Raw genomic sequence first — 12,826 nt, forward strand, 5'->3', positions numbered from 1 at the left:
AGTTTTTATTTGTGGGTGTTTATATAGAAAGAAGAAAAAATCATAACTGGTTCTTTTGGATGGTATAAAATTGTAATAAGAGGTTCTTTGGGATTGTTAAGAATGTTAATTATTTGACTATTTTACGAGAATATTTTAGTTTTAAACAGATTAGTTGTTTATAAACAGATTTAAACATATTAGTTATAAAAAGTTAACTCATATATGAAAAGGAAATAATAGGTGAAGCAAATACACATTTTTTATGCAGTATATACACGATTGTCAAATGTGGTTATCTACATTTTGTTTAATAATATTAACTCATATGTAGCAAAAAATGGTTAATTACATTCTGTTTTTGCTTTTTTTTTTAACTAGAATTCTAATAAATTATGTTTTAAATTTGCTATTTACAGGTTTAGTGACTATTTAACAAGGCTAATGGAAAGATTTCTAAAAAGAAAACCATCAACAAGTGAAGCATCTTCATTCAAAAATGTCTCTAATGAAATCCCCCAACCTAGATCTATTCCATCGGTCCCAATTGAAAATGATATGATTGACATTCTTTGGGATCCAGCTGATAGAAAAAAAAATCACATTATCATCCTAATCAAAGAGATGAAATAAGGAGAAAATATTTGATTAGAGGACCTTCTCAACCGCGTGTTCATAACTTTCCACTAAGAGTTATAGGAAAAAGAACGAGATACTTTAACCTAGCTTGGTTTAATGACTACAGAAATTGGTTGGAGTATAGTGTGAAAAAAGACGAAGCATTTTGTTTGTGTTGTTATTTATTTAAAGATGGATCAAGTAAAAAGGGTGGGGGTGATGCTTTTGTGACGGAAGACTTTACTAGTTGGAATAAATCAGAAAGATTTAAAACTCACGAGGGAGATAATGTTAACAGTTCACATTACATTGCCCTTAAAAAATGTGAAGATTTAATAAGACAAAATCAATCAATTGCTACTGCTCTTCATAAGAAAAATGAGATTGTTAAGAGAGAACATCGAATCCGTTTAACTGCTTCCATTGATGCTTGTAGGTATTTGTTGAAATACGCATTACCTTTTCGTGGTCACGATGAGTTTGAAATGTCACTTTTTAGAGGAAATTTCTTGGAAACATTGAATTTGATATGTCAACAAAATGAGAGTGTATATAAAGTTATGTCACACCCCAAAACCAGAATGGCGGAAACGTTCTGGGGTGGAGGACGTCATGTGTAGCATCACAACCAATGAATAATAACAATCATAGCAACACAACCATTACAGTGAATACTTAAATGAAAATGTTTACATCAGTTTGAAACTTGTTTGGATTACATCAAATAGTTTGTAAAATATAACATAAGACTCTTATTGCTCTAGCTTCTCAAAATCCAGCAGGTACCTGTCTACTGATTTCCTGAGAATACAAGCAGTTTTGAAAGAATATCAGCATAAAGTTGGTGAGTTCATAAGCATTTAGTTTTTGTGGAAAATGTTTCTTTGATTCTTTTTGAAAAGTGTTCCTCAAGAAAATCCTATATTTTCTTATGAAAAGCAGTTTGAAAGAGTGCCTATTAGTAGAAAGTAAACCATCAGTTTTAGAAATGCCAGTGTTATCCTGGGAAAATCCCATATTTTCCCTAGAAGCAGGTTAGCTGTCCTAGAGGTAGAGATGCCAGTTTCGAAATCCCCGATTACTATTAGCATATATAAAAGTAGTTTTATTACTCAAAATAAAACAATGAAGATTAGAGTATGTAAACCAAAGTTAGTTTATACTAATTTGCGAGTCGTATAACCATACTTGATATGACCTAGAGACCTTTATAACGTTCTTCAGGCGTTTATGCTAAATGACATTTGTCCACCACAGGCATGCCTGCCTAACTGTAGCTAGCAGTTCTGGTGTGGGATTGTCAGTCCCGAATAGATCTATTCACAAATCTCACACTCTCCCTCCAGGAGACTCTGGTTATACTATGATAGGATTTAGTTCAGTACACTAAAGGGTACTGTATTGAAGTAGAGCCTCACAATTCTATATAATCTAGTTTACTAGTGAGAAACAGTATAAAACAATAATTAACCTTGAATAATAGTACTTTATATTCCTGAGAAAATATATAACATAAACTAAATCGGTCATAGTTTTTATATATATTCATCCATGAAATCTGATTTGGTAGAAACTGCCTAGAGGGTTATCCTAAACTATACCCATTATAGTTTACTAGTGTTGTTATGGAAAATGTTTTGTAAAACCTTTCTGAAAGCTATGAAGTGAGATTTCCAAAATAACAATTTCCCTTATGCTCAACATATTACAAAAGGGATAAAATATCTGAGTAAGTTATTAAACATGTTGAGTTGTATTAAAAAGTTTAAAACTTAATAAAATACTTTGAGTTTGGCTTGTATTCCCCCCCCCCTGAAAACATTAAAGACATGGAAAATGTAGGGGTATGAACTCACCTGTAGTGAGTGGTTCTGACGTGTGGTTGGAAGAGGAGTGCAGAGTGTCAGGTGTAACCTTGAGCACACAATGATCCTAATAGACACATATAGACATGTATATGTATGAATTTTGTGTATAGGCGACTAAATAAGAAGGGTAACACCCTTATTGGCCAGGAAACTCTAAGATTTATGGGTTACAATCACATATGATTGCCTAACTAGGGTATATGGCCACCCTATAGAGTTTACGGTCAGAGAGGTATGACCATTGGAGTTCACGGTCCAAGTGTTTACGGTTTTAGTGTTTACGGTCCACTGACCTTACGATCATGGACTTCACGATCTAATGACCTTACGGTCATAAGGTTTATGGTTCCATGGGTTCACGGTCCATGGGTTTACGGTCATTGAAGGGTGTACGGTCTAAGGAAATACACTAGACCGTAAACTCATCAATCTTGCACAAATGATAGTTTTCAAGGGCTTCATTCAAGGGCATCAGATTCTAGGGACCATGCTTAGCCTTAGGAAGGGTAAAGGCTATAAGAACACTCTTTATAAGGGTTTACGGTCTATGAAGATTCATAGGACCATAAACTCTTTTGTTCAAGCAATAGAGGGATGATCTTAAGTCCAAAATGAAGGATTTAACTCGATTCATGAAGGAGAAGAGGAAACTTACGGTTTTTGAAGGCCAAGAAGGTGTTTTCGGTCCAAACTCAACCGTGTTCTTGAGGATCCCTTGAGCAAAACTCGAAAATTGTAGAGAGAGAGAGAGAGTCTTTGGAGTGTTTAAAATGTGAATTGAAGGCCAAATACTCTATATATATAGGGTAGAGTTCTCGGTCAATGGAGGGTCCACCTGACCGTAAACAGGTTCACGGTCTACACGAGTTTACGGTTACCTGACCGTAAACTCAAGGTCTCGACCGTAAACTCCTTTTTGAGGAGGTTTACGGTTGCTAGGTAGTTTAGAACTTAGACTGGCACTTCCAAATGCTAATTCCTTGGATTCACTAGAGTTAGAATACTCAAAACAGGTTCCAAACAGAGATAACTTGAAGCAACATGAGTCTAACACTGATAAATTTGAATGTTTACACAAGTTAGAAATTTCGGGTTGTCACAAGTTACATTACAAAATGCTCCGGGGAACAATCAAATGGTGGCTCCATGCATTTAAAAGGATATCTCTCATTGTTTCGCACATGAAGTACTTAAATCAATTTTTGAAGAAATTGGTGATGATCTTTTTGCTTTATTAGTTGACGAATCCAGTGATATATCCAAAAAGGAACAAATGGCGGTAGTTTTGCGATATGTTACATGTGGGATTGTTAAAGAAAGGTTTATTGGTCTTGTTCATGTGAAGGAGACATCCACGTTGTCGCTAAAATCTGCTATTGACTCTTTATTTTTTGAATATGGATTGATTTTGACGAAGATTAGGAGTCAAGGTTATGATGGCGCAAGCAATATGAGTGGGCAGTTTAATGGTTTAAAGTCTTTAATCATGAGAGAAAATACATCTGCATATTATGTTCATTGCTTTGCTCACAAACTTTAGCTAGTTGTTGTGGCAGTTGCAAAAAACATCGCGATGTTGGAGACTTTTTTGATATGGTAGTTGTTCTAATGAATGTTGTGTGTGCTTCTTGTAAACGAACGGATATGATGCGCGAAAGACAAAAAGATAAACTAGAAGAATCCATTGGCCGTGGTGAAATTAAAACCGGAAGTGGATTAAACCAAGAGCTTTCTCTTACTAGAGCTGGAGATACACGTTGGAATTCTCATTACAAAACTCTATCGCGTTTGGTTGGTTTGTTTTCATCTGTTATTGATGTGCTTGAATATGTTGAAGATGAAGGCCTTAATAGTTTTAGTCAACGTCAAGCAAGTGGTCTTCGAATATATTTTCGATCGTTCGATTTTGTGTTCCATTTGCAGTTAATGTTGAAAATTTTGGGGATCATAAACATATTGTCACATGCTCTACAAAGAAAGGATCAAGATATCGTGAATGCTATAAGTTTGGTGAAATCAACCGCTGCAGCATCAAAAAAGATAAGAAATGATGGGTTTGATTCACTTATGTTGGACATCACCTCTTTTTGTGAGAATAATGAAATTCGAATATTGAACATGGAGGAAGTTTATGTTAATCCAAGAAATCGAAGACAACATACCAATATCTCCAATCGCCATTATTACGAGTTTTTTTTTGTTTTAACATGGTTTTGGATATGCAAATCCAAGAGTTCGGTGATCGTTTTAGTGAAGTAGCTTCCGAATTGCTTATTTGTATGACGGGTTTGAATCCACGTGATTCATTTTGTGATTTTGACCCATCAAAGTTATGGAAGTTGATCGATTTCTATCCACATGATTTTAGCTACAAAGATAGGATGAATATTCTACATAAACTTTTGGTTTACCCCTCTCATATGCAACAAGATGAAAGATTTGCTACTTTGAAGAGTATATCCGACCTTGCTAAAGTGATGGTGGAAACCGATGTGCATCTTTTTTTTCCTTTGAATTATCGGTTAGTGAAGTTGTCATTGGTCTTGCCGGTTGCAACCGCAACCGTGGAGCGATGTTTTTCCACGATGAAACTTGTGAAGTCGGATTTGCGGAATCGAATTTCGGATGAATTTTTAAATGATTTTGTAATTTGTGCGGTTGAAAGAGAAGGATTTTCGAAGGTTACAACTGAAAATATTATCAATCGTTTCTTAGCTATGTGTCCTCGTAGATTTCAATTGTAAAATAACATTTAGTTGAAATTTTTAATGTTATTCTACTTACTATTATTATTATTATTATTATTATTATTATTATTATTATTATTATTATTATTTTCCAAGGTCAACGATCAATTGTGCACCCACTTGACTTCCGGGCTGGATCCGCCACTGACGACATCCCTCTTCAAATTTCGAATCGAAAATATGGATCCTAGACTTAATTTAAATTTATGGGTTAATAATTAATGATTAAAATCAACTAACTTGAAATCTCTTTTTCTCGTAATTTTAAAATATCTTATGAAGATAGAAATGGTCTTCCTCATTCTTATGGAAATAGTTTTTCTCAATCTTCTAGAGATGGTCTTCCAATTTTAAGTCTAGGTGAAATTGTTTTTCCCTTCCTTAGAAATGATGGAACTAGACATCATCTCTCTACCATATCCTCCTCCTATGACTCTCCCAATGTCACGTTTTTCCTTAAGTTCAAAGATATGAGACTACTTAATCTGTATTAGCATGTAAACATCAAGATGGAAAATTTGTGTGTACGCATATTCTGAAAAGAGATCGTATACCGACAAGTTGGATAGATTGGGTGTCGTTTTCCCAAGGGAGAAAGCCATTGATTTGTCTTTTCTCTTGCTTCCTAAGTCATATGGTTAGTTTGTTAAAAACTTTCATATGAGGAATCTCGATGTGACCCTAATTGATTTGACCCATATTTTGATTTTTGCTGAAGCAGAAATGCTTAAGAGCATATATAAAGCAGTGATGCTTATTGAGTCTAATCCCAAGTTTTCCATGGACATTGACAATGGTGACAATGGTGGTCCAGACAAAATTTCTCTTCCCAATGGAAAGGGGTTATCCAAGATCAAACCGTTTGATCGTATGGTAAAGAGAAAGGTTAGTTCAGGGGTCGTTCCATGTGTTGACCTCAAAGAGTCCATTTGTTTCTACAACCAATTGAAGGGACATTGGAACCGAAGTTGCCCAAAAATACCTGAAAGATGATAGAGATAGTAAAGTCAAGTCGTGTGACTCTACTTCAGGTATATCCATTATCTAACTCCATTGTTTTATAAGTTCCTATTCATAGACTCTTAATACATGATGTGATGATCACATTTTAATGGTATTAAAGGAGCTAAGAGAAATAAGGAAGCTTGAGCAAGGTGGGCTAAATCTGATCGTGAAAATGGACTTTGGTCACATGGTTCGAAGATCCGAATTTGGAGCTACTACTAAGGAGTTGGGGTAATTTAATAGATAGCTATTACTCTTTGGAAATGTCTAGAAACATAGTTTTCATTTTATGCATTGTAACGACGAGTTCCAACTTTTCGTTTATTTTCAATAAAGTGAAATTTTGGTTTACCCGGTTGCCTGATTTATATTTTCTTGCAATGGAATTTATGAAAGTGTTGGTTACATTTCTAATATTGGCAATATTAATTTTAGATTTGATTCTTATCGCATGTGGTATTGTCATAATTAACCAAGTGAAAAGAAATCTCATTATCAACTGGACAGATACTTGGTGTTGTACAATTCACATTGTATAGTGTATGAGAATCTTGTTTATTGGAAAATTATAATTAATTCATTGATTACATGTTTATGTGAGGCAAGTTAAGGATTGATGGATCTAGTGCATGTTGATATGCACTATTTAGACCCACTACAAAGGACAATAATTCTATTCGTCATGTTTTACTGATGTTTGAGTGAATATGGTTGTGTTTATAAGATTAAGCATAATTCTGATACTTTGAAAAGATTCAAAGAGTAGCAGAACGAATAAGAAGAATCTATTAGGCAGAAAGATAAAAGTTTCTCCAATTTGAAAGGAAAGGGGAGTACTTTAGTATCACGTTTTATGATCATCTTAGTGATTGTGATTTTATATCGCAATTGATCCTTGAATAACATCTTAATGCAATTGTATGACTAAGAAAAGGAATCGAATATTGTTGGAAATGAGTCGATCATAGATGAGTCATACTTTGTTCCAATCAAGTTTTAGAGTCATACTCTAGTAACTACAAATCGTATCTTGAAACTCCTTTCAAACTAAGAAGGTTGAAAACACCTTGAAATATGTAGAGTAAAATGTTTTCTTATTATAGCACATATAGAATTGGATTTGTGATGTTTTTCGTTAATTGAGAAACGAAGGATAAACTGAGACCTATTCTACGAAGTGTTTTCTTGTCTGGAATCCACACAAACTTTTGAATATTTGTTTTAGCTCGTCAAGGAATGTTCCTTGGGAGAAAAACTCATATGTTAGGAAGTCAGTGGGAGTCATATTGATCTTGAGAGTTTCAAGAGTCAACCGCCAATAAGCATTTTAGTTATCACTAGCACGCGACCTGAGGTTGATAACCTATTGTGTTTCGTTGACACATTCTTATTTATGTGCACTTCTAGTTGAGTTGGCAATGCATATGAGTTATATGTTTTTCATTTAACTGAAAAATCAAAAAACATATTGGTCAATGAAAGTACATCGATTAATATGGGTAAGCTGCTGACAACATGGAAGCATTGGTAGGCCCTTGAGCTACCAAAGGGCAAGAAATTTAGAATTACAAAGTTTAGTCCATGAAGGAAAGCTAAATTTGAATTTTGTTTTGTCTTAAACCTTATCTTATAATTGTAGGTTGCAAATGATAGATTCACATGGATGGGAACTTATGAACTTTGAAATCTGTGGTAAATATTCGATCTAATTCATGAAAATGATTATGAGGAATCACCTTCGCTAGTAGATTTTAAAGATCTGATAAAGAATAATATGGATATTGGCTATGTTAATTGCATTCTCAAATTCATAATATGATTACGACATCCCTTTTCATATTTGGAATTTGAGGAATGGCAAGGAACTGTTTGAAGTTTCATGACATATATCTACAAGTGCTGAAAGGGTTTAAACTCGCACATGTGCTATCCAATGAAGGTATATAAGCTTAAGAAGTCTAGTTGAAGACTTATCGAAGCATCGCGTAACAGAAATCTTTACTTCAGTAAGGAAAGTCAAGAGTATTGATTTCTAGAAGTCCAGTTGATTTTTGGATACATGTCAAGGATAATGGGAGCATAATTGTTATGCTAGTATTGTGTGTTGACAATACTGTTCGTAGGAAAAAAGTTTTCAATTTGCAAATTGCAAAGTTTGGGAATTGTTTTGCTATAGTAGACTTAAGGGAGAGGGCACTCATACTTCTTTTCGAATATAAAGGTTTAGATTGCATAGTTTAATAGAACTTAGTCATAGACATATATGGATATCATGTTGAAATGGTTCAACATAGGAAATTCAATATATGGAAATATTATAGCAAGAAATTGACCAGATATCAGATCCTTATAAGATATAATGAGTCGAGTCCCATATGCTTCAGATATAGGATCAATTATATATGCTATAATCTTCACTTATTATAATTTTTCAAATGCTCGGAGGATTGTGAGAGAAAAGGACTATAACTTTGTGTGACTAAAGTTATTAAACGACTATCAAGAACATTCTAAGGTTATACCAAAAGATTGGTTGCTTGAGGACAATTAAAAGTATATTTTCAATTTGGACAGACCATAGTGACATCATTCTGGATTGAGATGGTTCTTGATTAGAATTGATGGTCATATGGAAGGATGGAATTGTTTCCATAATGGGAGATAGTTGAAAAAAATCTACATGTGAGTTGGAAACTTCAATGCATGAGAAGTATTCAAGGAGTGTACCATGAATTAGAACCTTCCTTACCATAGAATTATTTCTAGCAACAAAGTTCCAATAGGATATTCTGTAACATCAAAGACTAAATCTTTGAGACTTTGGAATCTTGATATCACAGGAGATTAATGCATTTTAAGTCAAAATTCCATCACATCTTGGATAGTAATAATAATTTGGAATTGTGAAATGAGCATCATTGGAATAATATCCAATTGATATGTTCACAAAAGAAGGACCATAGAGATGCATAGTATACATGTTCATAACATGACATGACTGATGTTTAATTTCATGTGGTTAGTTGATTACTCGAAATATTATACAATGCATAAAGTCGTAATTATTATGGTGATTAAATAATAGAGTTTTATTTATTTTCAATAGGTTTGAGACCATAGTTAATTTGTTTATTATTGTGTTTTTACTTTGCATGTTTTACTTCCTAAATGATTTGATTATTCGAAATTCCACAGTCGCTCATACTTTTCGAAGTAAGTAGTGAATTAAGGTTGTCATGAATTGAATTGTAGACTGTCTATGGAGTCTATGGAGATTAGACATTGCAATGGTTACTACAATGTTCATGAGTACTTAGAAAAATGGGGTTTTTGAGTATCGGATAAACCCACGCTCAAAGAGTTACTTCATGGATTTATCATGATTAATTCTGAGACAATAATATCTTATATTCTTGAAATGGAGATATACGAGTTGTAATTTACAAGTCCGTTGTGCATTTGTGTTATGTAAACGCATCGGTAACGTGATGTTATAAAACGTAGTGTCATGCATGATTTGGTGAGTAAAGATACAATCATATGAGTCAAAATTTATTTGTTCCTTTTGCCCTAACAGGAAAAAGCAATATCTTTGGGCCCCTCGATGATTTGTTGTCGACATCTGAAGTGCTTGGCCGAGCCTGGACTGAATTGATGTGTTCAATTAGTACTCCGAATTCTGTCGTCATAAATCAGGAAATCGGGAAATAAAATTTTGGACAATGAGATTGATTTCAATCCATGTCTCGTGTCCATACGATAACTTGAAATGACATTGACGTCTATTAATTTTCTAATGACATCGACGTCTTCACCATCCCTTCTTTTTTCGGTTTTTCAACTCCGACGAACCAACACTACAACACACTATCTCTTCATCGAATTTTCCACCACCACAACCCAACGCATCACAATCCTTGCATGAAAAGAAAATTAATACCAGAAAGAAAAATTGGAGAACCAGATGAATTGAAAACTATAACTTGAAATGCAAATCAAAACCTGAAACTCTTTTAACAACATTCTAAGCTTTAGCTCATCAAACGGTGTTTCTTTATATATATATATATATATATATATATATATATTATTGGTCTCAATTTCTGATACTTTTAGTCTCTAGTAAATTAAAAATTTTATATTTAATATCTTAAACAATAAAATTCTATAAAATGACGATGTGTTTTTTTTTCATGTCAAATTTGAGTTATTTATTCATACCAAATAAAATTAGAAGTTAAATAAAAAATAAAATAAATTGACTTATTAGAGTAATTAACTTGTCGTTTTGTTCACATTTGGGTAACTTTTTTTGTACACATCTACGTAACGAACTTTTTGGAAGTGTTCACATATAACCATTATGACCGGATGTAACGTGCTACAGCCGGTCTTAATAATCATAATGGAACTGAATGCATTAAGTCTATGGTATTTTATTGGATAAAGAATAGGGGTAAAAAAGGAATTTGTAGCTGGGAGGAGTGGTTGATCTCTCCATTTTTTGGTTTGTAATTTATGTACTTACTTGTATCTTGTTTTTGGTCCCTCATCTAGTTCCTTGTTAGGCGAGGGTACCCTCTTTTAATATATTTGTCGTTTCAAAAAAAAAAAAGATGTGTACAAAAAAGTAGTTACCCAGATGTGAACAAATCAAAAAGTTAATTACCTTATTAAGTCAATTTTCTTGCTTTCATTTAACATTACTGAAGGGAAAGTCATAACACTTGGCGAGATTGATTTTTGAGATATCAAACTCCATGATTTCGTATCTTTTCTTGAAATACTTATTAGGGAAAATGTGATAATGGTGACTATTGTGTAATGAGGGTCTCTCTAAGGAGTTATATTTTTTTTGTTAGATTTTGTTGAGTACATATGTTTATTTGATTATTGGTATACAAGTAGAGGTCCATGATGTCTAGAGTCATTATTCTTTCCATTGAATGGTGTGTGTTTACATGTATCCATATCTCTAATAATGACTCTTCTGTAACGCCTGTTATTTTGGTTATATGGATTTCTTTCCATCTTCCATAGTCGCTACAATTAATGTCTAAATTCTTTGTTTGTAACTACTCTACAAAGACTCACACCAAATAAAAAAGGCGAAACTATGCTCTAAATAGCTATAAACTATAATGAAATAGATATCATCTTATAAATTATTATCATCATCATATAGTATCTAATAAAATTTAAATGTCATAACGTAATTAAATAGTATAAAATAAATAGAAAATAGAAAATAGTAGGTAAATAAAACTAATGAGTAACGCATAGTTATTAACGTGAGAAAGTTTTATCAGATAATGTAAATTGAACCCGAAGCTACAAGCATGAAAAATTTGTAATTGAATGATAAGACCTAAATCTGAGTCTTAAGTAAAGAACAATTTGATTGAGGCACATGTAAACACATTTGTCCTAAAACTTATTTCGACGTCTATCTCCTAAGATACAATACTCTAAAACCTTTTTTTTAAAGACCGTCCAACTTAAGAAAACGTCTCAATTTTACCTTAGAAAATTTTGCAATAGAAATCTATCATATATCTTTATCATGTTGAAGAATTTACAACTCAAGATCATAATGTCATTTTCTGTTTTGTAGAGAATATGTGTTGGCATTCTTTTTCTTCATTCTTATTCTTTTAGAGTATAACCTCCATTATAAACACACAACATCCAATGGAAAGAATCCATATAACCAAAACAATAGGCATTACGAAATAGTAATTATTAAAGCAATGAATCCATATGATAAAACCTGTAGACATTATGGAAGTTGAAAAAACAAGAATCACCAATCAATCATTCAATCAAGCAAAACCTTTTTTTATTGATTTTGTGAGACCCTTGTGTACACAAAAAGAGAGTGACGATACATTTACCTTGCCCCGATGCCACCTCATTTAAAGTGATTTAAGCTTCCATACTCTTTATTTGTTGGACAAGTTTTTAGCATTTCCAACATCTATTTCAAGAACAATATTTAATGGCAAATATACAATACACACAAACTCTGTTTAATATGTATGACATATCAAAATGAAGTTATAATGTAAGAATACATAAACCCATATATTGTTTAAGAATTAAAGTTACCACTTAACTTTATGTTTAGATCCAAAGTAGGCACACGACCCACTTTTCCACTTTATTGCATAAATATACTATGAAAATGGACCATAATCAAATAATCAAATTTATTGGTTGATATCCCTTATTTTATATATATATATATATATTATGTACGATATGTTATTGTTTTGAGTGTTTTTGTTGCATAAATAGATAAACGGCGTTTATAATGCTTGGAATTGCTATATTGCAGATAAAATATGTTTTTAAAAAAAAAGAGGCAAAATGGAGCTGAAGTTGGACCGGATACAAAGAAGCGAAGTTGGACCGGATACAAAGAAGCTGTAAATGAGTGCCGATGACGATATATGTGACTCGTTCTATCCGTATATGTGTTGTGTGTCTCGCTGAAGAGTTTGAAACTGTGACATCCCCATTTTCACGGCCAGAAAAGACCGATTTCGTTTATGCTTTGTTTTTATAAAATCAGAGTAATCTTTTAAAGAAAACTGTTGCGAAATTTGT

At 33.0% G+C, this 12,826-nt stretch overlaps 1 pseudogene; it reads left to right on the forward strand.

The window, feature by feature from the left end:
- Positions 1 to 319: 319 nt before the first annotated feature.
- On the forward strand, positions 320 to 5,209 carry LOC145104558 (uncharacterized; annotated as a pseudogene).
- The last annotated feature ends 7,617 nt before the right edge of the window (positions 5,210 to 12,826 follow it).

Source organism: Lactuca virosa, chromosome 4, assembly GCF_052849685.1.
Source record: "Lactuca virosa cultivar CGN04683 chromosome 4, Lactuca_virosa_CGN04683_v6, whole genome shotgun sequence".
Classification (NCBI taxonomy): domain Eukaryota; kingdom Viridiplantae; phylum Streptophyta; class Magnoliopsida; order Asterales; family Asteraceae; genus Lactuca; species Lactuca virosa.